Below are 27,289 nucleotides of genomic sequence, written 5' to 3'. Positions count from 1 at the left end.
AATCTTACTAGTTCAAGATATTTTTGTTGGCTTACTGCTTTTCTAACTGAAATTTTCATTGAGATCATTGTAGATTCAGATACAGTTGTAAGAAATAATCCAGACATACAAATGAGTACATGCAGTTATTTGTGTATGGTTTTATTCCTCATCTTGCCTCCTTATGACCACACTCACCTCCCTCCTTTTTCCAGCAAACCCAGGCAATGATTAAACTGTTTTCTCTTTGTAAAAGTTTGTCCTTTCAGGAACACTTGGGTGGCTCAGTCAGTTACCCATCTGCCTTTGGCTCAGGTCATGATCTCAGGGTCCTGGGATCAAGCCTGCTTCTCTCTCCCCTCTACCTTCCCTCCTGCTTGTGCACTCTCTCTCAAATAAATAAAATCTTTAAACAAAAAAATAAAAGTTTGTCCTTTCAAAAAATGTTAATATGAATGGAATCATACCATTTGCAACCTTTTCGGATTAGCTTTATTCACTCAACATAGTTTCCTGGAGACTGACCGGAGTTGCTGAGTGTATTAATCATTCATTCTTTTTTCTTGCTGGACTGTATTCCATGGTACGTAGATACCACAGTTTCTTTAACCATTCACCCATTGAACCATTCACCTATTTTTGGCTAGTACAAATAAAGCTGCTATGAACATTTATGTATAGGTTTTTGTATGAACATACATTTTCATCACTTTGAGATGAATGCTCAAGAGGGCAGTCATTGGATTGAATGGAAATTGCATGTTTAGGTTTACTACTGTAATAGGTATAACACTTTGTTATTTAAATTTGTGCCTCCCAACAATAAGTTTATGTTCAGTTCTTTGACTTACAGTAAGTGTTGTGTAGTACCTGTTACGTAAATTAAAATGAGCCACTGGTTTTTACCATGGGTCCAAGACTGTGTAAAGGATGATGAAGGAAGGAGATTGAAAATGGTGTGGTGGGAATCCCTGGGTGGCTCAGAGGTTTAGCGCCTGCCTTCAGCCCAGGGTATGATCCTGGAGTCCCGGGATCGAGTCCCATGTTGGGCTCCCTGCATGGAGTCTGCTTCTCCCTCTGCCTGTGTCTCTGCCTCTCTCTCTATCTCTTTCATGAATAAATAAACAAAATCTTAAAAAAAAAAAGAAAATGGTGTGGTGGTGGTTCTTATCTTCAAGAAATGTTCCACTTCGCGTCTGGGAATTAGGTAGTTGCAAATAATAGCTGATGTAGATTGTGTGCTGTCAGATTATCAAGGGCTTGAAAAAACCCAGTGGACGTCTTGGTGGGAAGTGAAGGGTGGGGAGAGAATGAAGGTTTGGGAAAGAGTGGTCAGTGTTGGTGCCGCCATGTCTGAGATTAGAAATTAGATGGTCCTTGATTTGAGAAAGATTTGGAAATATTTGGATTTGAAGAAATGCATCAGTTTTGCATAGAATGTGTGTTTGGGTCAAAGGTAAGGATTGTTGTAGAATCATAAATTTGTTTATAAGAGCATTTTTACTGGAAGAGAACGGAAGCATGGTATTACTGGAGAATCAATTGGATCTAACGGTTTACCACTGTGGACTTAGAGCTGGACTCCTGGCCAGGTCACACTGTTTTCCCCAGATTCTAGCAGGATGCTGGTTCTGCCTGTGGAGTGGGCTCAGTGTGATGGGGTGCAGGGAATGCTCACCCAGCATGCTGGACACCTGGACAGATAATTTTTCACATTCCTGTTCTCTGAGCAATAAAATTATTTTCGTAAAAATCACATAAACAGCAATCACTATTTTCTTGATTTTTTTTAGTTTGTAAACAAATGAAGGATTAGAAAATACATTTATGTTTTAAAGATCCTAGCCAAATTTAATACAATATTTCACATCTGAATTAAAATGTGCTCTTGCAAAGCAAAATGAGTACATCTTGCACTTTGCTGTGTTAAATTTTAAATGCAAATAAAAGCTCCAAGTGGTCACAGAAGGACAGAATTGAAGTAACTCAAGTTTTCTTTCTTTGCTTTTATAATTATTGTGCAATTACTGCGTATTGTAAATCTATGTCAGCATAGGAATATATAGCGCTGCAGGATTAGAGGCAGGAACTGTGTCTAAAGTGGACTCAGAAGATTCTGACCTATTATTAATTTATTTCTGAAATCAATTGGTGTTTGGATTTGCAGGGGTTTGGGCCAACTGCAAAGCTAGGAGTTCTTCAAATTACTTTTCCTGTAAATACATTGTTTAGCAAAGGGTAAACCTTACATATATGCTAATTTGGCATTTACATATGTAATATTCAAATTGAACAGTAACTGCAGGACTGTTTAGAACTCACTCTAACAAAATACAGGTTTTCCAGGAGGAATAGCTTCTCGCTGATATTGTTTAGAATTGCTGATGCTTGGTGATGACAGGATGACTTTCAGTGGTGTTGTTACTGTTCAAAATTCTGGAGACAAAGCCCCGCGTTAATTGCTGCACTGGGGAAGCCTCACATTGGGTTTCAACACTAATGAAAAAGCAGGGGTTTGAGAAGTCAGTTGACTAGAATTTGAATCCCAGCCTCCTGTTTGTAGCCCTGTAACTTTGAGCAAGTCACCTTCCCGGTTGTGATCCACTTGCTCATCTGCTAAATGGTAAGATTTTGTGTGGGTTAATAATATAATGTGCAGAGGCCCTGGGGGGAGGCTCCAGAACATAGCAGTATTCGTTGGGTGACAATGTTGAACCCCCAGGGGAAGCTTGAACTCCCCCGGGGTCAGAATTCAGGCTTGGGTATGGAGAGCTATTCTGGTCTCTCCTGGGCTCAAGGGTGGGGAATTTCAGAACAGTGTGTTCAGTTGGTCTGTTAGAGGGTGAATCTCAGAACAAAAGTGATTCTCCCTTGCCTGAGAGAGGAGAGGTTGTGCAGCTGTTTCTCCTAATCGAAGAGGCTTCGTTGTCGCAGTCAACGCCTTTTACAGACCACTTTTCCCCTGTCTCTCTGCCTCCTGCTCCTACTGATAATTGCCAAGGAATGTGGTCCAGGCCTTTTGTTGGCTTTCCCGAGCCTTTTATAGCAGTTTAGAAAGAATTCGTGGTATTCCTATCATGTATTAAAGATCAAGCTATTCTTAAGCATGACCCATCTCAAGTTAAACATGGAAATATGTTCAAATGACCCAGGGAGGCGCTAGGATGACTACTTTATGTAACAAATTTTTGTCATAAAACGAACTTTTTGCACTTTAAAGGGGCTAAAGAGAATTCTTAATTTTATACAGTTTAATCCGCCAAGTGATAAGGTTTTCTTTTCCTTTACTTTTGTGGGAAGTCTATTTAGTGACGGCTTATTAGAGTATACGGCAGGAGGCACATATTTTGTTATTGAAAAAAATTGAAAGCGTATTCCAAAATTTATCCTAGAAAACTATCTCATGTTGTAAATAATCTCAAATGTAGATTTTTGGATGTGAAATGGAGCTTAAGATTTTATTTTGGCTAACCTGATGTTCCAGAGTGTTTTGTATTTCTACAATATTAGCTGCATAGCCAATGCATTTCAACTGGAAAATGCATCAGAAAACATATAATTTAATGAAGATCGAGCTAAAAATAAACTTTTTAAAAACATTCTTCCTAGCCTTATTCTCATCTTGCCAATTCATTCCTTAGAGGAAGCTGAACCTTTTTTAGAAAACACCATAAATGATCTTAAAGACAAACATGATAGATCTGAAGCCTTAAAAATACAGTATAAACACTTGGTGGTCATATGGCTAAATCAATGGGTGTGAACAGGGCAGGCTTCACTGGCGCCTGACCTGTGGGGTTTGCACAAGGTTCCTTGCTTAGAACGGCCTGTGCTTGGTTTAATTCTCTGTTGCTGCCATTTTGAAATTCTTCATCATTTCTGAACAAGGAACTCCAAATTTCCATTTCCCACTGGACTTCATAAATTATGTAGCTGGTTCTATGTATTGGTTACCTGGGATTTCAGTTCAAATTAGCTTTGGGCTTTTGCATTTCCAGCTTAATCCTAGCTAGACATTTATCAGCTTTCTAAAAAAATTATTTTCTGTTACATGAATTTGGGAGAACCAGCCTCATGACCTTTTTATTTAGATACATGCTTTTCAACATTTTTCACAGTTTTAGTTATTGGATAAAGTGGTATTTTTTTTAACATTTTCATTTTGAAGCATATGATATAAAACAAAAATCTCCTTTCTTTGCTCGTATCTATTCAAGTATGTAGATTCTTTTTTTTTTTTTTTTTTTTACTGGGTAATAAGTGAAATGAAACTCTTGTTAATCAAATTATTAATAGAGGCTGCTGTCAGAGGCTGCGATTTCAGAAAATGTTTCACATTTTCAATTTTATAGCTCTGAAAAAATTTTATAGCTCTGACTCCAGGTGTCTATAACAAGGAGAAATAATTTTTGTAATTTGGCAGAAAAAAAAAGGAACAATATAGGTGAAAAAACCCAACCCTTTTAATGTGTAGCTTTAAAAAGAGAAGCCACTCCTTTTGATTCTGGTAGGCAACCTTGTGAAGTTGGGGCTCTGGGGTTCCCATTCTTGCAGGGGAGTCACAGAAACGTTAGTACAGTTCAAGATAATGACTCAAGAGCAAGAGTGGCCAAGAGTGAGCAGCACTATTCGTGGCAGAAATGTTCAGTGGGTGTTTGTAAACTTGGGGATAATCTGGATTTGGCATCCAATTTTACACGAGGCACTGATGGAATCTTATTTCATTTTAAGTCCTTGGCTATCAATTGTTGTGTTTCTTTGTTTTTCTTGTTTTAAAAGCTCTTCTCAACTCTTCAGTAGCAGGTCAGAATGCGCCCTTTGCGCCAAAGCTGCAGCTCGCCTTTGAACCAGGGCAGAGCTGTCCTTCTTCTAATGAGGGGTCAGGTTCAGTGTGAGATAAACAGCTTCAGCCTGTAAACCCTTGTTGACATCTCTCTCACCCCCTGTCCACCATGGCACCACTAAAGCCCTCCTGCTGCTTGTGAGACAGCCAGGATTTAAATGCTGGGGTCAAGAGTAAAAGAACCCATGGGTGACCCTGGCATTCTTTTGCTGGATGCCTGCCTCCAAGACGGCAATGCTGCGGGCGTGCTGCGAGCCCTGGTGCAGACACCAGGCCAGTGTGGGATGAGCTCCACTCCAGTCAGCTCTGCCCAGCCCCTCAGCCCTGATGGCCGGGGGTCATCACTTAGTTTTCTGTCCGTGCTGTTTATAGGCAGAAATACTTTGAGTGAAGGCCCTGACAAGTCTTAAACATAATTTTAAATATCAGTTATAATTTCAAAACTTATAAGGCTCAAAGTAGAGCAAAGTCAAAACCATCTGAGTTTCAGAGAATGTGATATCTGATTTATTTATTTATTTATTTATTTATTATTTTATTAGAGAGAGAGAGTAAGAGAGCACAAGCGGGGGTGGAGGGACAGGCAGAGGGAGAGAGAGGGACAAGCAGACTCCTTACTGAGCAAGGAGCCCAAGGCAGGGCTGGATCCCAGGACCCGGAGATCAGGACCTCAGTGGAAGGCAGGCGCTCAACCACCTGAGCCACCCAGGTGCTCCTTTATTTGTTTATAAAGATTATTTAAGTAATCTCTGCACCCAGCATGGGGCTCAAACTCATGACCCTGAGATCAAGAGTCACATGCTCTTCTGGGATCCCTGGGTGGCGCAGCGGTTTGGCGCCTGCCTTTGGCCCAGGGCGCGATCCTGGAGATCCGGGATCGAATCCCACATCAGGCTCCCGGTGCATGGAGCCTGCTTCTCCCTCTGCCTGTGTCTCTGCCTCTCTCTCTCTCACTGTGTGCCTATCATGAATAAAAATAAAAAAAAAAAGAAAAAAAAAGAGTCACATGCTCTTCTGACTGAACCAGCAGGTGCCCCTCAGCCAGTTTGTTTTTTCACTGGAGGCCCAGGGGCTGCCTCAAAGGGGGCAGGATAGGGTGAGCATCCCTGTCCCACATCTCCTGGACCTGCTTGGATCACAGCAGCATTATATTTTATTCTCCTACCTTGTATTTCATATGAAGTGAGAAGCCGGAAGTTTGACAACCACACAAGTTGATCAGTCTCTTTCCATACTGTTTCACCCCTGATGTCTGAGATCTCTTGGCTCTCACGTTTGTGCTGATGAGCGAACACAGACACCAGTAGTTGGGCTATGAGCATATTGAACATTTTGCTCTGTATTTGAGGTGGTTTTTAGCAGGGGAGGTTGGTGGTTGTGCTGAGCAGGATATGCCCAGACAATCTGGAAATTCAGGCAGGAGTGTAAACGATGACAGTAACGCACACACTTCTGTAGCACACACTGTGTGCCCGGCACTGGTGCAAGCAGTTCCCACATGTTCACTCCTTTGATCCTCATAACAGCCCCACAGGTCAGCACTATCTTGACCCCGTTGTGCCTCCGCTTTTGAGTTTAGAGAACATCTGAGTTGGGGGTCTGCCCCGTCGGGTTTTCTGAAAGACACACTTTCTACCCTTAGTTCTCAGCCTCCCAGCCAAGGCCTGAGCCCCAGCCTGGCCCTCCTTAGCAGGGAGAGGCTGAGGAAGGAGAGAGAAGTTCACATTTTCTTGAAGAGAGGCTGGTGCCACTCTCACACTCCCTCTTTGGGGAGAAGCGGTAGGGCTTCCTTTCCCAAAGTCTCTTGTGAATACTGGGTATCCCAGTGGCAAGTTTCCTAGTTAGACATCTGCTTGGTTAGGAAGTGCTTCCTGCTCTGGGCTTCCCACATGGGAGGAGAACTGGGGGTAGGACTGCCACCCTGCTCCCACATGAGCCCCTGACCTTCGAATGACGAGGAGGGCTGGTGACACTGGGGCTACAGTCTTCTGGGGCTGCTGTTGCTTGGGGAACAAGGAATCTTTCACATAGAAAAGTTGTCATGAAATGACATTGCTGGAAGGCGGCATCCAGATTTCCCAAGGTTACGTTAGAGGACTGTCTTAGGACAGATGCTCTTGTCAGTCTCCTTGATCCCAAAGACCACAGATGAAGATGTGTGTGTGTGTGTGTGTGTGTGTGTGTGTGTGTTTGTGTAGTAATAGTAGCATTTTCCATCATGGTTGTCATAGTTATAATTGAAGTAGGTAATTGTGCTACTGTAATAGTCCAAGCATGGCATGAGAAGACTTTCTAGGGTTTTTCAATTGTTATTGATTAAGCCTAATGAAAATGGTTTTAGAGACCCCGATAATTACTCTTCTGTTGTGTCACAGGTGTATACTTGATCACCTAGACTCAAATAATACTGAAACAGTATTTTTTTCTGTAATTCTGCAGTACACCTATTTGGTGTCTATGGGGTAGCTTATAATGTCAGTCATTTTAGGTTATCTTCACTTTGGCTTCTGTTTTTTGAGTGTCTCTTCCTTCCTCTCTCGTGCCTCAGCACCCCCAGGCTAACAACTCCTGTAATATTCCTTCGTTCTGCTCACTGCTTCCATTCTTCTTTTCAGGACACTCAGTGTGAGAATCCCAAAAGAGAAGCAGTTGACACAAAAGCTCAAAGAACAGGGCAGATGCAGAGATCAAGGAGTCTGGGTGCTTGGGTCCCAGGCCTGGGCTACAGCCCTGCTATGGGTCATAAGCACGTAAAGGGACAGGGTAGTTATTGTCATTGGTACTGCAATCTGGGCATTTATGGCATTGATAAGAATTTTTTAATTATTTTTAAAAAATTTTATTTATTCATGAGAGACAGAGAGAGAGAGAGAGAGAGAGAGAGAGGCAGAGACACAGGCAGAGGGAGAAGCAGGCTCCATGGAGGGAGCCTGACGTGGGACTCAATCCCGGGTCTCCAGGATCAGGCCCTGAACTGAAGGCGGCGCTAAACCACTGAGCCACCGAGGCTGTCCAAGAAATTTTTTGTTAATGATGTATATGCATTTCTTGCAAATTAAAGAATAAATGAACTAAGTACTCAGCATCTGTATAGTGTTTTGGTTTTTTATTATTTTTTAAAAAATATTTTATTGATTTATTCCAGAGAGAGAGAGTCCACCCACAAGCATGAGCAGGGGAGAGGGGCAGAGGGAGAAAAGCAGACTCCCTGCTGAGCAGGGAGCCAAAGGCAGGACTTGATCCCAGGACTCTGGGATCATGACTGGAGCCAAGCAAAGGCAGGCACTTAACCAACTGAGCCACCCAGATGCCTTGTTATAATGTTTTAAAAGAGCTTTCAACTCCATTAATTTAATGTCAGTCCCACAACCATTCCCTGAGGTAGGTAGAGCAGATCTAACACCAGTTTCCAGGTGAAGAAACTGAGGCTTAGGGAGGTGGTTATTTTTCAGATTTCCCAGCTACTGAGTGGCAATCTGGAAGCAGATTCTAGGGCTCCTTATTCCTGTGCCAATGTATTTTCCAATGCACTAAGGGCTGCTTTGTTAAGCTTGTAGGGAACAGTATGAAATACTCCTTTGTGAAGACTGATGATATTTAGATATGTTAATTCCTAGAAGATGCATGCCCTACAGGGTCATAACCCAGGAATATTATTAGGATGACGCTTACCCATCTACTGGGGGTTAAGTAGATCGGGGCTTGGGGTCAGAGTCACAGAAATGTTCCTGATCCTGAAGATGGGATGCCAAAGGAGAGTTGGGACTTCTGCCAAATGCACTGAGTAGACAGACACTTGAGCCTCAGCACACTTGGGATTGAGGAATAGTAGGGACCCTCTTAAGGGAGATAGAGTGTTCCCTGATTCGAGAGGCTCATGACCCTGGGTCTTGCCTGTGCTAGGCAGCTAGAAGTGTAACCATATCTGCAGTCCTTGGTGGGCAGCAAGGAGAGGTTTTGTAAAGGAGGAGCTCTTGGCATGTGTCCCTGGTACCATTGCTGCAACAAAGAAGGCTGCCGTACCACTGTCCCCTCTGAAGTGGTGCTTCATGGTGCTTGGACACGTGCTCGGCTAGTCACCTGGCCATCCAGGCTCCTAGGAACTGCTGGAGGGGCAAGACACTGAGGACCCCAAGAGCTGCCAACCCGAGGCACCTCTGAAAATCACATTCCTTGAGAGCAGCAACTTTTGCCACTAGGACTGTTGAGCAGACTGCTAGTGAGAGCAGCTGCTGGCCACTGTCAGAAGGAGCGTCTGCCCTCAGAGAGCAGGAGCAACCACTAGGAGCTGTGGGAGGCCTGTGGCTAGTGGAAGCCTGTAGTGGGAGCAGCAGAGAGAGAGCCAGCCTGAGGAATCCCTCCCAGTGGTCCCCAGCCCTGTGGAAGTCTTAAGGAGGGGCAACATGGTCCATCTTCCCACCTAATGGAAAACATTAAGTGATCTGGTTGGAGACCCAGCAGCTCAGGGTGGGGGCTCCAGCTGGCTTGAATCATTGCCTGGTCTTCAGGTTGCTGAGGGAATGGCTCTTAGAAGAAGGATTGCCCTTGTAGGGACTTTCCCAAATGAACTTGAAAAACATCAATAATCCAGCAGATTATTTTTTTCCAACATGTATGTTGTTAATATTTACATTTCTTCTGCTCCATCACCCTTTCCTGATTAACTCCCAAATGGAAGTGAATGTTTCCTACTCTTAGACTCCTATCTGTGTCTCCCATGGTTATGCCATCCATTTATTCACTCCTTCACCAGACATTGGTTGAGTACCTTTGGTGGGCTAGGCCAACGCAATCTTCCTTTGTTGTATTTTACTTAATTTGTATACATATCTTCACCTTTCACTAGACTAAAAGCTTTCTTTTTAAAGATTTTATTTATTAATTCACGAGACACACACACACACACACACACACACAGAGGCAGAGACATAGGCAGAGGGAGAAGCAGGCTCCCTGCAAGGAGCCCAATGTGGGACTCGATCCCAGACCCTAGGACCATGTCCTGAGCCAAAGGCAGATGCTCAACCACTGAGTCACCCAGGCGTCCCGACTAAAAGCTTTTTTATTAAGTCACAGTAGACTTATAGCCAAATCCCAGAGTCTCAGTATAATAAAAATATATTTCTCGCTCATTCCCATGTCCTACGTAGATTGATGTGGCAAACATTGTAGGGGCTGCTCTCTACAGTCCCTCAAGATGACAGAGACTCCCTCACCTCAGCACTGCACTAACTTAAACATGTGACCTTTTTGGCCACTGAGACAGGACAGCAGGGCACTCACTGCAGGGTCTCACTCAGAAAGTGCTACGGCCTGGAGGTGGCATCACTGTTACTGATAACCCATTGGTGAGAATGAATCACGTGCCCCTCACACCTGATCAAGAGGGCTGGGGAGCACAATCCTCCTGTGTGCCAGAAGAAAACCGGGGAAGGGAAAATGCTGGAAGTGTTTACACAGCTTTTAATTTTGTTCTTGGTTCTTTTAAGATTTATTTTTCTATTTATGAGAGAGAGAGGCACACACACAGAGACAGAGACAGAGACAGAGAGGCAGAGACACAGGCTGAGGGAGAAGCAGGCTCCATGCAGGGAGCCTGACGTGGGACTTGATTCCTGGTCCCCAGGATCACGCCCTGGGCTGCAGGCGGTGCTAAACCGCTGAGTCACCCGGGCTGCCCTGTTCTCGGTTCTTTTATTGGCTTGGAGCAAAGTTGTCTTGGGAAGTCTCATCTTCATTTGTAGAAAGGGGTGTCAGTGATGAAGAATGAAGTCTATATAGTTAATTGTCCATCCTGGAAAAGACGAGTCAGAAGTCATTGAGGCACGATCTGTGTGAAGGTGCTGGCCTGTCCTCTTCCTTTCCTGGTAATGGAGAGGTGAGTAGTTAGGGACGGAGACAGCTCTCTAAGCAGGCCCCAATCCCTCAATCCGAAGCGGGGTTGGACCTCATTTCCTTCTGTGGAACAAGAGCTATGACCTTGCTACCACCCCATGCCTGAGCACTGGAGTGCCTGGCTTCTCTTAACCTGTGAGCTTGGGTGAAGACAATTATACTGCAGCCAACATTTTTTTAAAAGATTTTATTTATTTATTCATGAGAGACACACAGAGAGGCAGAGAGAGAAACAGGCTCCAAGCACAGAGCTGACGTGGGACTCGATCCCAGGTCTCCAGGGTCACGCCCTGGGCTGAAGGCGGCGCTAAACCGCTGAGCCACCCAGGCTGCCCTGCAGCCAACATAATTAAGAAATGCATTGTATACCTTTAAACACTTAACTACCATTGGAAGCATGTGGTTTGGGATTGGGGTAATCTGGTTGATTCAGGAATTTGAGATGTAGGTTATGTCCTCCTATAGAATGAGAAAACAAGAGTGGGCAGGGTGTCAGAAGGCAGCGGGTATTTGAGTAAGCAAAAAATTGTTGCATAGGTAGGTGGCGTGTGGCATAAAAGGATTAAACACTATGGAAAATTTGAATTTACGACTGTGCCTGTTATCCTTCCAGTAATTATATTTTTAAACATCTGTTGACAGAGCTGTCTTCCTTATGTGTCTGCATAAAGGAAAGTTGGTTGGCTGTATCAGTGTCACATTTATCTTGTCTGTGTATCCCGTGACAGCCATCCGTGTGTCCATCTTTAATTGCAGTCTCCTGAGGACAGAGCCATGGGATGCCTGCTCCATTCTTTTTATAAGCTCCTTCCACAATGCAAAACAAGATGTTTAAAAATGATGACATTGGTGAAGATTGTTTGCAGGGAGTCTTTGTACTCATTGTCTACTTCTTCTTCTTTTTTTTTTTTTACATCTTCACACTCTCCTGTTCTTTCCAAGTACGGTTGGGACCTGTCTCATTTTCGACCTTCATATTTCATAAATAGTCATCTGTCTTCTCTTGCCCTTCTCTCTCTGTCCAGCAAATTCTATCTGTCCTAAGGATGATAATCTGGAGGGAACTTTAAGGAATGTGATGGGCTTACTGGAGTTCTTGGATGACAGGCCTGAAACATGCCCTTCACAGGCACACGGCTTACTGCAATTGGTGTCCCCTGGCTGCCAAGAGTGGCACTTAGGTGGAGCGGAGAGAACAATGACTTTGCAGTTTCTCACACCTGATTTGAATTCCACCTCTGCCATTGACTACCTGCAGCGATTTCAGATTTTGTTGATTTCTGGTCTGTTGTGGATTGTGTTGTCTGTTTGCTTGCTCTGCCTGCCATGGTTTCCCACTCCCTTTCCTCTGGTTCGGGTTTGGTTCCTTTCTTGGGGTCACTCCTCACCCAATCCATGTGAGCCTAGTGGGGCTGTCAATCAATCATAGACTCTGGGAGGGAGTCTTCCTCACTCACCAGAGTGGGCAGGTGACCCAGCAGACTCCACTGCGCCGGTCCCACTCACTGGGTGAGGGAGAAGCACCCCCTGGCAAGTAACTCCAATCAGTAGTCCCCCTGGGATGAATAAATGGAGAGAAGTGGTTCCTTTTGCAGTAGGGCTGCTCTGCAGAGAAGATGTGTGCCTGGGGTTTCAGGCAGCCCTCTTGTGGGCCATGTGCTGGTATCCTTTGGGAATGAGAAGAAACTGAGACAAGTAGAGTGAGGGGTGGAGCAAGGCATAGAATCCTGACCATGTTATCTTAGTGCCTGCTGGGAGCAGCTGGAGTCAGTGCCCCCCCGCCCCACCCCCCAGCTTCCCAAGTATAGGAGCCATTGTCTCCTCTTTTTGTTTCAGTTCCTTTGTGTTGTCTGTCACATGCAATTAAAAGTTTGCAGGCCTTTTTCTTTGCATTTACATCCATATATATGTATGCACATGCATATAATTTGTGCTTTATTTTTAATTCTTTATTTTTAAAATATTTTATTTATTTATTCATGAGAGACACAGAGAGAGGGGCAGAGACACAGGCAGAGGGAGAAGCAGGCTCCCTGCAGGGAGCCCGACGTGGGACTCGAACCCAGGTCTCCAGGGTCACGCCCTGGGCCGAAAGCAGGTGCTCAACCGCTGAGCCACCCGGGCTGCCCTCTTTATTTTTTTTTAAAGTAGGCTCCACCCGGTGTGGAGACTGGTTTGGGGCTTGAACTCACAACCCTGAGATCAAGACATGAGAGCTGAGATCAAGGGTTGGTCGTCTGACTGAGCCACCCAGGCACCCCAATTTGTGCCTTATTTTTTAACAGAGTAACATATTACACCTATTGTTTTATAACTTTCTATAGAGTAACATATTACATCTATTGTTCTATAACTTTATTGTGTCTTTTGAGATCTTTGGTACTGGTGCATACAGTTCTGCATTCCTATTAAAGATGCCATAGTACTTGATAGCATGAAAAATTTCAGTAATCTGTTGATGGATATTTAGTTGTTATTGCCATGATTTTCCCCCTCTGTTAAAACAGTGCTGTAGTGAATAAGTTTGGGTGTGTTTTCTTTTTCTTTTTTTTTAAGATTTTATTTATTTATTATTAATGAGAGACACAGAGAGAGAGAGAGACAAAGAGAGAGACAGAGACACAGGCAGAGGGAGAAGCAGGCTCCATGCAGAGAGCCCGACTTGGGACTCGATCCTGGGACTCCAGGATCATGCCCTGGGCCAAAGGCACGTGCTAAACCGCTGAGCCACCCAGGGATCCCCCTGTTTTCTTGTATATGTATGGAAATATATCTGTAGGTGTAGCCTTCTAGAATATCTGAGTCACAGGACATACACATGAAACATTGTGATAGATTATGCCCAAATCATGTTCTAAAAAGACCTACTGGCTTACAGTCCCACCTGTCCCACCCTCCCCAGTACCAAATGTAAGTGCTTTTCTTGAAAATGTGAGGTCCTCTTTTGTGAGCCTTTCTGGGAGCTGGTGAGCTGAGCAACCTATCATGGGGGTTTTGGATTTCTCCTTTGTGTTAGTTGATATACAGTTTTTTCTTTTTTAACAATGTGGGGTGGTTTTTTTTTTTTTTTGGTTGTTTTTTATTGATTTGAGTAAATTCTTTGCCTGTTATAGATCTCAACCCTGTGATTTTTTTTATTAAAGATTTTATTTATTTATTCATGAAAGATAGAGAGAGAGAGAGAGAGAGAGCAAGAGGGAGAGAGGCAGAGACACAGGCAGAGGGAGAAGCAGGCTCCCTGCAGGAATCCTGATGCGGAACTCGGTCCTGGGATCCCGGGATCACACCCTGAGCTGAAGGCACTCGACCACTGAGCCATCCAGATGCCCCTAAACATTAGATATTTCATCCAGCAGAGTCATCTTTATGGTGGTTTCTTCATCTGTCAATGAAGATAATCTGTATCTCCTGAGGTTTTTTTTTTTTTTTTCTCTCCTGAGGTTTTAATGAGATCCTGTGTACAGCGATCCTTCCTCCCTCCCTCCCACCTTGCCAGTCATGATACCGACCAGCCTTCGGGGCTGTTCCTTAGCCCCTGAGGAATTTGGGCACAATGTCTGGGAACCCTGTATTCACCTGCCCCTGGCGGGTGACTGCCTGCCCCCAGGATGTGCTCAGGACCTCACTGCAGCGCTGCTTTCCTGGGAAAGCAGAACATTTCTCAGACCCACGATCTTGGGCCACAGTTGGCTGCACAGCCTTGGGACCCGAATGTGTCCTCAGACCCGAAGCTTTAAAGGCATCCTGGCCTCTCCTCTTCTTCTCTCCCTACCTCCATCCATTAGAAGATCCTTTCAGCTTTACCTGAAAATGTCTGCGGAATCTACCACCCCCACCACCTTGTCTGCTGCCACCGGAGTTAGGCCCCTGGCCTCTCACCCAGACACTGGGGTGTCCTTCCATCCGTAGCTCCTCTAGTCTATTCTCCCCCAGCAGCCAAGTGACCTTTGAAAACTCAAGTCCATTTGCTTCCCTCCTGTGCTCAGAAACTTCCAGACCCTCCCCGTGTTACTGAGAATAGACTCCAGAGGTGTGGCCCATGCAGCCCTCCCTGGCCCTCTCCATCATGTCCTCTCCTTTCCTCTTCTCTCCCCGACACTCTCCCCTCTGGCTATCTTGCCCTCCTCAGGTGTCCCAGGGCCTTTGCTCCTGCTGCCTGGAGCCTCCCCTTCCAGATGTCTGCAGCATCCACACCCCTGTTTTCCTTCCCTGCCCGTGGCCCAAGCGGCAGCCCCCATCCCTCTCGGCCCCTCATTCCTTGTCCAGTTGTTCTCTTGTCCTCATTGTTGCCTGGCACATGGTATGTTTGTCTAGTGGGTTTAGGCTTCCTGCTGGAATGCAGTTTCTGCCAGAAGAGAAACTGGTTTCCTGCTGACCGAATCTCCGGCACCTCGCATGATGGCCCATGGGCCTGAGTCCCTCACCTGGTAGTTGTGGGAACGTGGGAACGTGGGAACGTGGAACCTGGACTGTTTCTACAGAGGCCCGGGTCTGCCAGGGGAACCCTGGCTACCTTCTCTCATCAGCTCAGGGTGGGCAGCCTGGCGCCGTTTCCCCGAGGTCTCCTGCAGGCTCTCCCAGGACAGGAGAGGTCAGTGTTTGCTGTGTGTTTGGGTCCCTCCAGGCAATGTCATCCCCACAGTAAATCACTGGGCACAGACCCTGCCTTTCACATGACCAGAGGGCAGATCAACCGGCACTTCGGCGGCTTCCCTAATTGGTGTCATCTTCAAAAACAACCTGTGGCTTCCGACTCTGGTTTTGCTTGTGAAAGCATCTCCCTAGTTCTCAGGAAACATCTTAATGTAGTGGTGTAGTTGGATCTCCCGCACCTTCTCATTTCACCAAGCTATAAAATGAAGCCTAAAAATAGGTGTGATGAGCAGTTTAAGGGGATTTATTACAGAGCTGTCCTCCCCACTTCACTTACAGCTCAAGCACTAAGAGCACAGCACCCAGAGCAGCCTGGGGAGGGGTGGTGGATGCATCTCTGAGACCTCGGGTGTTGGAATGAGGAACATGGGGGGTCAAGCTTTGCCTCTGTCCCTGCACTGGGCACCTGCTCCCGCCCCCCCCCCAGCTCTGATTGCTGCCTTTTCTCTACCTTTGGTTAATTTTGGGGAGGAAGAGTAGGGGCTGTATTTTGTAATTTGGAGCCATGAAGCTAATTGTATTAGAAATGACTGTGTCTTGGGGCACCTGGGTGGCTCAGTGGCTGAGTGTCTGCCTTCGGCTCAGGTCGTGATCCTGGGGTCCTGGATGGATCCCTGCATCAGGATCCCACAGGGAGCCTGCTTCTCCCCCTGCTTATGTCTCTGCCTCTCTCTCTGTGTCTCTCATGAATAAATAAAAATAAAAGTCTTTAAAAAAAGACTTTTGATGACACCATTCCCTCTATAGAACTTCCTAGCCTTTAGTTACTCTCAGTGTTCAAATATGGTTGTTAGGCCAGACGACTTGAAATGATCAATAGAAAGATTTATTTCAAGCATAACCATAGGCATCTTAAAAATTATTTTTTTAAAAGTCAGCTATATGCCCAGTGTGGGGCTTGACCTCACAACCCTGAGACCAAGAGTCACATGCTGCACCCACTGAGCCGGCCAGGTGCCCTCCAAAATTCAATTTTAATTATACAACATAGGAATACATTCTACTTTAAAATATTAAAACATTACCTATAAAGGTACAGAGTCTTTTTTTTCCTCCACCATCTCGAGCCTCAGATCCTGCCTGGAAATCCGTCACTGTTGTCCATTTGTATCCTGCCCTCTGCTTCCCCAGGAACCCTGGAGCACAGAGTAATTTAGGTGTTGATTCCTGGAGCCCTAGGGCTGGGGTGTAGGGACTGCTCACTGCAGACTGGCATAATCTTCCCAGCAACCCTGTGAGCTAGGAGATGGGTACACTGTGGTCGAGAGCAGATCTGTTGAGAGATTTAAGTCGCATCTCACGAGATTCGCCCTTTTAATGTGTGCCATTCAGTGATTTTTTTTTTTTGTATATTCACAGAGTTATACACCCATCACCACTGTCTCATTCCAGAAGGTTTTCATACCCCAGTGGGTACATCCCATCAGCAGTGCTTCCCCATTCTTGCATGAGCAACCTCGATGCTCACAGGTGTCTCCCGAGGCTTCATCTTTTTTACTGGCAGCTCTGCAAGAGAGCTTAATCAGGATTTCCCCAGTTCTGTTTCAGGAGCAGAGGAAAGATCACTGAGTCATGGGATCATTGACTCGCTTAGAGTTGCAAGTGGAGAGAGGGGGTCGGTTATTCAGACTGTCCAGCGTTCTTCCCGAATAGCTGCCATGAAATGCCTTGTAACGTCCCTGTAGCCATCTGTATTCTGGGTCATATTGTTGCCCTGCTGGTGGTCTGGCACTGGGAGACCTAGAGAGGATACATTCTTTCTTTGTAGCCAACACAGATATTTTTGCTGCGTGTGAATCATCTGAGGAGTGAGAATAATCCTCCCAGCAGGCAAGGAAGACAGGATCACCATTATCACCGAAAAGCATTTATCAAGCACCTATGGTGGGTACGCCTGGTTTACTATAGGCATGCAGGCCTTTCCTTCCAGGAACATGACCCCTCGGACCCTGATCCCACACCTAGCACCTGCTGGGTGTTCAGGGAATGTGGTTCAGTCTGTTACTCAAGAAGTTTTAAGTCTTTGGGTTGGAGGAACACCTGAGGACCATGGCATTTTTGCAGGGTGGGCTGTGGTTAGCATTTACTAGCGTTGCTAATGAAGTGACAGGCACACCCTGTGAACTCGGGCAGTCAGCACCCTTTCTTGGAGCAGGATGATCTTTCTTCCCCTGTTTAATTCACAGAGATGTCTTGGGAGCAAATGAGACCAAGAATGTGCTAGTCGCTCTAACATTTTGGGGCCAGAGATCCCTTTAATGAGCTGATGAAAGCTTTGGACTTTCACCTTAGAAAAATTATTCTTGAGGGGCAGCCCGGGTGGCTCAGCAGTTTAGCACTGCCTTCGGCCCAGGGTGTGATCCTGGAGACCCGGGGGATCGAGTCCCACATTGGGCTCCCTGCATGGAGCCTGCTTCTCCCTCTGCCTGTGTCTCTGCCTCTCTCTCTCTCTGTGTCTCTCATGAATAAATGAATACAATTTAAAAAGAAAAAGAAAAATTATTCTTGAGCACATGATTTTGCAAACAGTTTCAATTTCATGGTTTTTATGGGCATCCAGAAACCCATCCATGGACCCCTGCAGGGCTATAGGTTAATAGGACTGTTTCAGGGCTTGAAGGGTGTTTTTGAAATCCCAGATGGTAATTCACCTTATTAAGAATACTATTCCTCAGCTATTTATTTCTATGTTAAAAACTCTTCTCCTTTCTCCTTTGCTAAACGTCCCTTATGATGAGGTATTATTTAGATTCTTGAACCCCAAGGATAAAACAAAAGCAAAATAATCTGATGGACAGGATTTTTCTTCTGTTCTTGTATACATGCATAAAATAAAATAGGAAACAATGGCACAGGAGTAGACTTACTGGGACGTCCGGGTGGCTCAGGAGTTAAGCGCCTGCCTTCAGCCAAGGGCGTAATCCTGGAGTCCTGGGATCGAGTCCCACATCAGGCTCCCTGCATGGAACCTGCTTCTCCCTCTGCCTACGTCTCTGCCTCTCTCTCTCTGTGTCTCTCATGAATAAATAAAAAATCTTAAAAAAAAAAAAAAGGAGTAGACTTATTTTCCTCCCCAGTATACAAACAAGGCACAGCAATCTGGGTTTTAAGTATGACATCTTCTTGGCTGTGTAGTTTGGGGGCTGCAGAGCTCACAGAGCTGTTTGGGGGGGGGCAGTGTTAAATCTGCCACTCTTGTAAAATGAATTTTATGGCACATAACTGGGGTGGTGTGTGTGTCAGAGGCTGAGGGTAGTGGCCCTGCCAGGTTTCCCGAGACGCGGAGGCAGGATTGACAGGCACAGCTTGCTCTCTGAGCTGGGGAAGGGGGGGAAAATCTGCTGTGTGTGCAGCCTCCTTCCTGCCCCTCCCTGTGCTGGCAGGCAGAGGTGTCGTGGCAGACAGACACCATCCCCGCCTGGGGGCAGATGTGCCATTGGCTGCCCCCTCTGCCCCTCCTGCCTGAGTCTTCTTTCTGCACACTCCTGACGTAGCCCCTCGACTGGCCGGCCTCTTGGTGGAATGTCCTGTCCTGGGAGGCATTGCATCACCGCTGCCCAGGCTCCTGCTCCCGAGGGCTGGTGTGTCTCTGACCATGAAAGGGCTGGGGCTTAGGTTTCAGGGCTGCTGTGGTATCTCTGTCCTAGGTGGCCTGACTCAGAGCTGGAATGGTAGGGTTGCAGTACCACTCAGCATCTATACAGCAGAGTACTTTTTTTTTTCCCCCTTTTTTTCCTGCTAAAGCACTTTCTAAGATCTCCCCTTATCCTTTCATGGCATGAACTGCTGTTCACTGCACCAGCATTGAGCCAGGCCCTCTATTCACTGTCTCCAACACCCAGGGTAGCCTGAGATGTGGTCTGGCAGATGGTGGCAGGACACTATGTGCCCAGGTGAGAGTCTTACCAATGCTGCAGCCTGCTGATTAACCCTCGGGTCCCCACCTGCTGGGTACAGGCCCATAGGCAAGCGATGGCCTCTGTAAGCTTCTCAATCTCCTTGTCTGTGACGTGGGAATGGAACATTTACTTCCTTGGGATTAAATGACAATGTAGAGGGACTATGAAGTTCAAGGGTCCCCAAGATCACCCTCACTTCTGATGCAAGTTGCAGATTCAGGTGCAATTTCTGAGACTACACTCAGGTATGATAATTCATTAGACTTGTAGAACTTCCTGGAAGCTGTTATAATCAGAGTTATAGTGAAAGGATATAGATTAAAATAAGCCCAAAGAAGAGAGATGCAGGCCAGAGTCTAGGAAGGTTCCACCTGTGGAGCTGCTCATTATCTTCTCCCAGTGGAATTAGGCAAAACATTCCTTTTTTCCTCCAATGATAAGTGACAGTACACATGGAGTATCACCCACTGGGGAAGCTGCCCTGAACCTTGGTGTCCAGAGTTTTTCCTGGGGCTCAGTCATGTACATGTGAGTCAGTGCCTGCCTGGCTGACCTCGGTCTCTGGCTCTTTTGGAGGTTTAGCTGACGCCATGTGGCCCAGAGCCCCCACCATAAACCACATTGGTAGACCATCTGGTCTGACCTAACACCACTAGGTAAACAGACACCTGTCAGGCAGGACAATCTAAGGGTTTAAAAAATCACCTTCTGGAGCCAAGGGCAAGGAAAAAGCCACACCTTTCTTGGATAAAGTCAATTTTTGACTACCTAGGATGGTGGTTGGTATGTGAGAGACTTCAGGGGATTTCTGTTAGCTCTCATTTTTTATGCCCCAGGGTCAAGGTGGGGGAAAGTGGCTTCTTTTGTGGATTTTTTTTCTTTCTCCCTTCTCTTTAATTACATCTGTAGTCTTGAAACCTTGTTTGAAGTTAGTGTTGGGACATATTTTTGCCAAAGGATAGTGCCTCTTACTCATGCAGTGCTTTAAACCTGGCAGGCTTGAGTGTGCTTGTTTGAGCCTCACAACACCTGATGAGGTGGGTAGGCAGATGTCATCAGCCCAATTTTACAGGGGAGGCAGTGTCATTGTAGAAGGCTCCTCGAGTCACGAGGACTCAGGACTGACCATATGGATAAAGACAGCAGTCATGGGTATCTTTTCACCTCCTTTTGCTGATCCTGAGCCATGCCGTTCTGTACCCAGTCTTGAACCAGATGGACCCAGGTGCAGATCCAGTCCCTGTGACACCCAAGTTGCATGATCTTGGGAAGATCCTGCCATTGCTCCCCTGTCCCATAGGATTGCTCTGTCATGTTGGATCACATGAGATCAAGCATGTGAAGAGCAACCTCATAATACTGGTGGCTGATGTGGAATATTAATACAAATACTAGCTCATTGTTACTATTACTGCTGCAGTGCGAGCAATGACTTGTCAAGGATCTTGCCGGGTGTGGAGAAACTCGGAATGAGATTTCTTGAATACAGAGAAGGTAGTTTGTGGCAGTCATTAATCCTTCTTAGATAATTGCCAAAAAGTTATCTACCTTCAACTCCTGGCACCTGGGCCTCTCCTCTTTGCCCGTCCAAAGCCTCTCTTACCTAGGAAAGCCCGCACCTCCTTCATGGCTCCTCCCTGACCCCAGTAGAGCCTTACCCCCCCTCCCCACACACACATCTTATTCTTTCCTTTGAAGCATTTATCAAGTCACAGTTTCTCATTTCTTTGACAGTTTAATTAATATCTATCCCTTCTGTGAGGCATTGAGCCCCATGAGGGCAGAAGCTGGGATCTTATCTTATAGACCCAGCATGATGCTGCCACAGTCTATACAGTCATAAAAGCCATGTGGGATCTCTCTGAGGCTCCAAGGGTTGATTCCCAGCTGACTCTCACTTTGGAGAACACTGGCCTTGTGCACTGGCTGCCTACGGCCACTGGTGTGCACAGCTCAGGCTGTACCCACCTGCACCCCATCCATGCAGGCTAGTGGGGAACATTAGTGTCCTATCCTTTCCTTTTCAAGACTAATTCCAAGTGCCAGATGCTTGTCTGTGCTGGCTCTTACTTAGCTCTGCATGCTGACTAGGGGGAGTAGCTCCCTGGATGGAAGACAGCAGCTTGTTGCTTGTCACACATTTGACATGGTTTCCTAGGACTTGCCTGCTCTTGATTGTGTATTAACCTAGCAGTGCCCAGGCAAAGCCTCTGTGGCATAGATTTCAGAACATCCACATTGAGTCCCCCTGTTTTAACCTCGTTAGTCCTGGTTGGGAATCCTCCCCACCTCTACCCTTTCACTTGGTGTCTAACTCCAATCACCCTCAGGCCTTTTGCAAGTCCTCTGGCGGCAGTGAATGCTGCTCTGGACTCAGCCTTCCTTCTCGAACCTGGAAGAGGGAGGCAGTGTTGCATGGACTTTGGATTCTGACAGGTTGGGATCTCCTTCTGGCTGTGCTGTTACCTCTGTGACCTTTAAGTAACTTAAGATGCTAGGAACTTCATCTGTGAAATGGGCAGAGTGCCTGGCCCACAGTCACCTCTCAGGCCATGTCAACATCAGCTCTTCTCTGAAGCTTATCCGGGTGGGAGGAGTGCTCCCTCTTCAAGGCTTCTCAGGGTCCTGAGCTGGGACCACAAGCTCAGTTTCTGCTTCCTCTTCCCAGTGAAACAACAAAGGCAGGGCAAAGTCATTTGTGAGAAACCAGCATACAGGGAAACAGGAGGATAGAAGGGAGGCATCCTTTTCCATTTCTTTGGCCCTCCCCACACTCTATTTGAGGGGCCAGGTCCCCTCCCCCTTCCTGCTGAGAGCATGCACATCACCAGTCCCCCAGATGTTCCAGTTAGAAACCAGTTAGATCTCTTCTCTAGCAGAGTTACTTCTATGCTTTGTCCTGAGCTGTTTCTGATAAGTGTTCCAGTGTTTCATTCGATGACTAAGGTACATTTAAGGTGTGAGACTGCTCTATTTTACCCTTTCGTGGTGTGAAAGGTCATCATTACTTTAGTTACTCTGAAACCAGCTCTCAAATTCAGGAGCTGATTGTTATACTTGGAAAACAAACCAGGTCCCTTCCTCCTTTCTCCTTCCCTCTTGCCTCCCCCATACCTGCCCTCAAACTCAAACAGAAAAATAGGCAAGCAAAGAAGCTACTTATTTCCCTGCTTTAGTCCTTTCCTTGAAAGAATGGAAGGGGGTTGGGGTGCCTGGGTGGCTCAGTGGTTGAGCATCTGCCTTTGGCTCAGGTTGTGACCCCGGGTTCCAGGATCAAGTCCTGCATCAGGCTCCCCACGGGGAGCCTGCTTCTCCCTCTGCCTGTGTCTCTGACTCTCTCTCGTGTCTCTCAAGAAAAATAAATAAAATCTTAAAAACAAAACAAAAAAAAGAATGGAGTAGTAACTCATTTGATTCCTTGGTTAACCAGAAAAGGATGAGGTAGGTGAGGGGAGGTAGAAATGTTTGTGATTTCACTGAGAGAAGTGATGTTCCCTCCGGATTGTCTTATGCTTATACCACAGGTCACAGATTTCCTCTGCCATGCCCGGTATGCTTCTGAAAAATCCAGGAGTCCACCCTTGTTCACTGAATCTTCGAATCTGCTTTAGTCATAATTCTGTTATTGTCTGCATGTGCCGCCACTTTTATCTGGATTCTTAAGTATTCAACAGCTCTTTATCTTCTAAACTTGGAAGACAATTTCATCCTCGTTTTGTTAAGGAGGCTAGTTCCCCTTAGACTTTTCTGTGAATGTGCTAATGAAGATAGAAGTCCTAATGACAGAGTGGCTTCCAAAGGCAAAAGCCATCTTTCTTTGTGCACCCCAATTGCATTCCTTGGAGTTTGGACTTAGGCAGGAATTCTCATGAGTTTTACACTCAGGAGGATGTTCTCTTCTACTGAATTTGCAGAATATAGGGTTTTTTTTTTTTTTTTTTTTGTTTTGGTTGTTGTTTTCACAGTGTGCCATTGTAGTAAGATTCAAGGTATAAATCTGGCCTTTCAGAATTCTCTCCCTTTATACTTGGCATTAGACGCCTTTTAATCTCACATGAAGATGGATCCAACTCCACATGTGCACTGTCACGTACTTGAAAAAAATTCTTTTTTTTTTTTTTTTTAAGATTTTATTTATTTATTCATGAGAGACAGAGAGAGGCAGAGACATAGGCCGAGGGAGAAGCAGGCTTCCTCTGGGGAGCCTGATGCAGGACTCAATCCCAGGACCCGGGGATCACTACCTGGGCCAAGGGTAGACGCCCAATCACTGAGCCACCCAGGTACCCTAAAAAAATATTTCTATGTTGCAGTTTTGTTGGCTTATCTATTTAATGGTGGTTGTTTCCACATTTCCCCATTCTTCCATCTGGTCTTCCCTGCCACTTCTGTTTCAGAAGTGATTGTTGACTTTCCACGACGTTCCTTTCGTTGCTAGGTGTGTTTCTCTCCAGGTTCTTTTGCACTGTCTTCTACGAGAATTTTTTTTTTTAATTTTTAAAAACTCTGATTTTAAAGTAGTCTCTACACTTAATGTGGGGCTCTAACTTGGAACCCTAAGATCAAGAGTCTCATGTTCCACCAACTGAGCCAGCCAGGTGCCCCTCTGAGAATTATTTCTGCTGCTGACAGGACCTCTTCTCCTATTCTCCTCAGATTTGTTTAAATAATTGAGGGAAGCTTTCATTTCTCCATCAGATGTAAGCATATCACTTGCCCGGAAATCCTGACTTCAGAATCCCGGAAATTCTGACAAAGGTAAACCCAGGTTTTGAAGGGCATGTGCAGTTCGTTCCTCTGTGCCCACAGGAGGTTCATTCTTCGGTAGGTTCTGAAATCATCCTCTAAATTTATTTTCTTTCCCCAAATCCAGTTTTTTCATCTTGGGGTACAGGGGCTTTCTGGGCTGTGTGTAATCACTGACACTGAAACCCCATATTTGGATTCTAGAACAGAAGGTCCTCAGGGAGGCTTGCTCTTTTTCTTGCCCAGAAAATACTGAGATGGTGTCAAGAGCGAGAGAACTCAGTCTTCTAAGAGTCTTGAAGACCTTGCTGGAAATTTCTTATTATGTTGACCTCTGGAACCATCAGCACCCCCTCCCTTATACCTGGTTTCCCATAACAGACCCCAGGAAGCCCTGAGAAACTTTCCCAGACAGCAGGATCTGGTCTGAAATCAGTAAAGGTCCATCTCAGTCACCTCTGTTATCATCAGGGTGACTCAGCAGGAAACCACCTTTATGTCAGGACTTTTCCTTATGGAATCAATTCTTACAGGTGCCAGGATCCCTGCTGGACATCCTGCTTCTGTCAAGATTCTTCACTCCTTCCCCTCTTGTCCATGTCATTGCCACTTAAAAATACAGTAAAAGGGAAGTTGGCGAGGCCTGAAATGATGTCTATAACATTGACAAACAATGCTCTTTGGGGAGATGGAGTTCTGGACTACTCACTTGAAGTCATAATATTTTTTAACTTTATTTAAGTAATCTCTGCTCCCAATCTGGGACTTGAACACCCCTGTCCCTCCCCAGTATTTATTTACAGCAGATCAGTGGCCCTTTCCCTCCCTTGGGTCATTGCTAGGGATGGTTCTTGTGTAGGGATTAGCAGAACTATGAAACAGAACCATGAGGCCCAGAGCCAGGTGCATGGCTGAGGGGATTGTCCATGTGGCTTCCTAATGCCTACCCAGGCGGGTGTCTTTTAGAGGAGGCTGCGCTCTGGATAAATAATCTCTGGGGACACAGAGGAAGCAGAGACCATGATTTGTGATTACTATGGATAGAGTTGCCCATGCAGGGCTAGCTCCTTGGTATATGCATTTCGATTAAGATCATGGCAGATCAGAGGTGCAGACCCTTTCACATTCCCTGGGGATCTTGTTGGTGGTTTCTGTTTAGCCTGAGAAATACTGACTTCGCTGGAACCACATGTTTCCCATACTTTTGTGACTCAGCACTCTCCTCCTGCCTTTGACCTGGTGCCTGTGACTTTGCAGAATGCCCGAGAACTGCTCACTCAGCACTTTCACTCACACTTTAAAGATGATCACTTCTTAAGCGAGGCACTGGACGTATTTATCCCCAGCAATTTGGTTTCCTCTTACGGAGTGCTTTCTCAAGAGAAGGGACTCTTACAGAACTTCAGCTAATCAATTTGTGTGGCTCTGATGTGTAACCTGCCCTTTTCTTGTCTTTTCAGTGTACCTGGGAATATCTTTAAACCACACTTGCTAGATTCATTCCTTCCCTTTTTTTCATAAAATGAAATCAACCCTTCTTCCCATCCATTGGATGAGGAGCTGATTTTCTTTTCTGTTTTCTTCTTTTTTTAATATTTATTTTTTTAATTGGAGTTCAATTTGCCAACATATAGTATAACACCCAGTGCTCATCCTGTCAAGTGCTTCCCTCAGTGCCCGTCACCCAGTGACCCCATCCCCCCGCCCACCTCCCCTTCCACTACCCCTTATTCATTTCCCAGACTTAGGGGTCTCTCATATTTTGTCACCCTCTCGGATTTTTCCCACTCATTTTTTTCTCCTTTCCCCTATAATCCCTTTCACTCTTTTTTATATTCCTCGTATGAGTGAAACCATATAATGATTGGAGGAGCTAATTTTCATCATTCACTGAAGGTTTGAATTCCATCATGAATTATTGATCTTTGGGCAAAATCTTGAAAGAAGCATACTAATTCAAAAATATCTTCTTGATTGATTTGTTTTCTTGTAATGTCATAGAGTATGATAAGGGGGTCTCATTTGTGTCCTTGGAGAGATTGATTTGCGCTTCCTTTGATGCTGATCCACTCAAGATGTTGGACAAAAGGCTGGTGAGGTTATGCAAGAAGAAAGAGGACTGGAGAGGAACTAAGAACAAGGAAAATCAGGCTCAGAAATCTTGCCTTCGCTGTGGAAATGAAATGTGGAAATTGGCTCCAGGAGCTATACCCATTTAACTTTTAGAACTCAGTTACTTTCAGGTATAGTTTTGAGTATGGTTTGAACTACACATATCATTGGAAATGATTCCCTCTGTCCTCCATTAAAACTGGATTTGTCTCTGCATCAAATTCAGTGTTATAGTCTACCTTGTTAAATCCTGTGGGTGAACTCATTTTATCCTGTAAGCTAAGATGTTAAACTTTTGGCATGGATCCTGTATGTTAAGATTCCCTCATATTCTCATTTTAAGAGAATACTTAGACCTAGACTCCAACCCACTGAGATGAGTAATTTTAATCTTAATATCAATGGTAGATATTTTCTCATTTGTAAAATAGGGTTGCTGAGAGGGTGAGGTGAGTTTATGTGTGTCCCTGGCACACCTCTCGGGTAGCTGCATCATTAACATCATCGCCACAGTGGCCCTTACTCAGCCCAGCTTAGCCACTATAATGGGGGAAATCCCCACCTGGCTGTCTGCCCTTTGGGCTTTGGACTGGAGTCAGGTGGCTCTTGAGGCACATCCATGGCTGGGCATTGTCCCTTCTCTCTCTCTGAAGCTAAGCATTAGAACTGACTGCTCAGCTTCTTCAGGGGCTCCTTGGTAAGACCTGGAGGCCAATGGTACTCCCCACCACTTCTGCAGCCCCTGTGATAACGTCCAGACTCCACTGGAAACCCAAATGGAAAAGTGTTGGAAGCCAGGCACACTTCCATGTTAACCCTCGTTGTCCTCAGGAGCAGCTGGTTCAGTGAGACAAGATGGAGAAATGTGATAATGATTACTTCCTCCCATTCCCTGAGCTCTAGCTTTGTCCCAGTTTTCAGGGCACCGGGCTCAGCAAGTTCACTTGCCTTCTTTAACCTTCACACAAGAAAGTATTTTTCTCTGCACCTTACAGATGGGGAAACAGAGGGCCATCTGCTTAATGACACATGGTGAATAAATGGCAGAGCCTGGATTTTTAAACAGAGCCCATCTGGCTTTAAAGGAGTGATATTAACTAGTCCCTAGAGAAATGTGTATTTAATTAATGTAATAATAACATCAAGATACCTGAGGCCAGGT

The 27,289-nt window shown here is 45.5% G+C and overlaps 1 protein-coding gene and 1 long non-coding RNA gene across 4 annotated transcripts in view; one reads left to right on the top strand and one right to left on the bottom strand.

Annotated features, from left to right (window-relative positions):
* Positions 1-27,289, top strand: part of RBM20 (RNA binding motif protein 20) — a 191,509-nt gene that overhangs the window by 57,607 nt on the left and 106,613 nt on the right. The gene's annotated exons all lie outside the window — the stretch shown is intronic.
* On the bottom strand, positions 1,049-18,729 carry LOC140620874 (uncharacterized). Of its 2 annotated transcripts, XR_012020604.1 has the most exons (3): positions 18,238-18,689; positions 16,396-17,110; positions 1,049-10,686 (listed from the first exon to the last, which is right to left on the bottom strand). It is a non-coding gene; the product is annotated as an uncharacterized lncRNA (long non-coding RNA). The 2 variants fall into 2 exon arrangements; XR_012020603.1 differs by lacking the exon at positions 1,049-10,686 and having other exon boundaries at positions 13,773-17,110; positions 18,238-18,729.

Source organism: Canis lupus, chromosome 29, assembly GCF_048164855.1.
Source record: "Canis lupus baileyi chromosome 29, mCanLup2.hap1, whole genome shotgun sequence".
Taxonomy (NCBI): Eukaryota; Metazoa; Chordata; class Mammalia; order Carnivora; family Canidae; genus Canis; species Canis lupus.
This window is presented reverse-complemented; position numbering and strand designations above follow the sequence as displayed.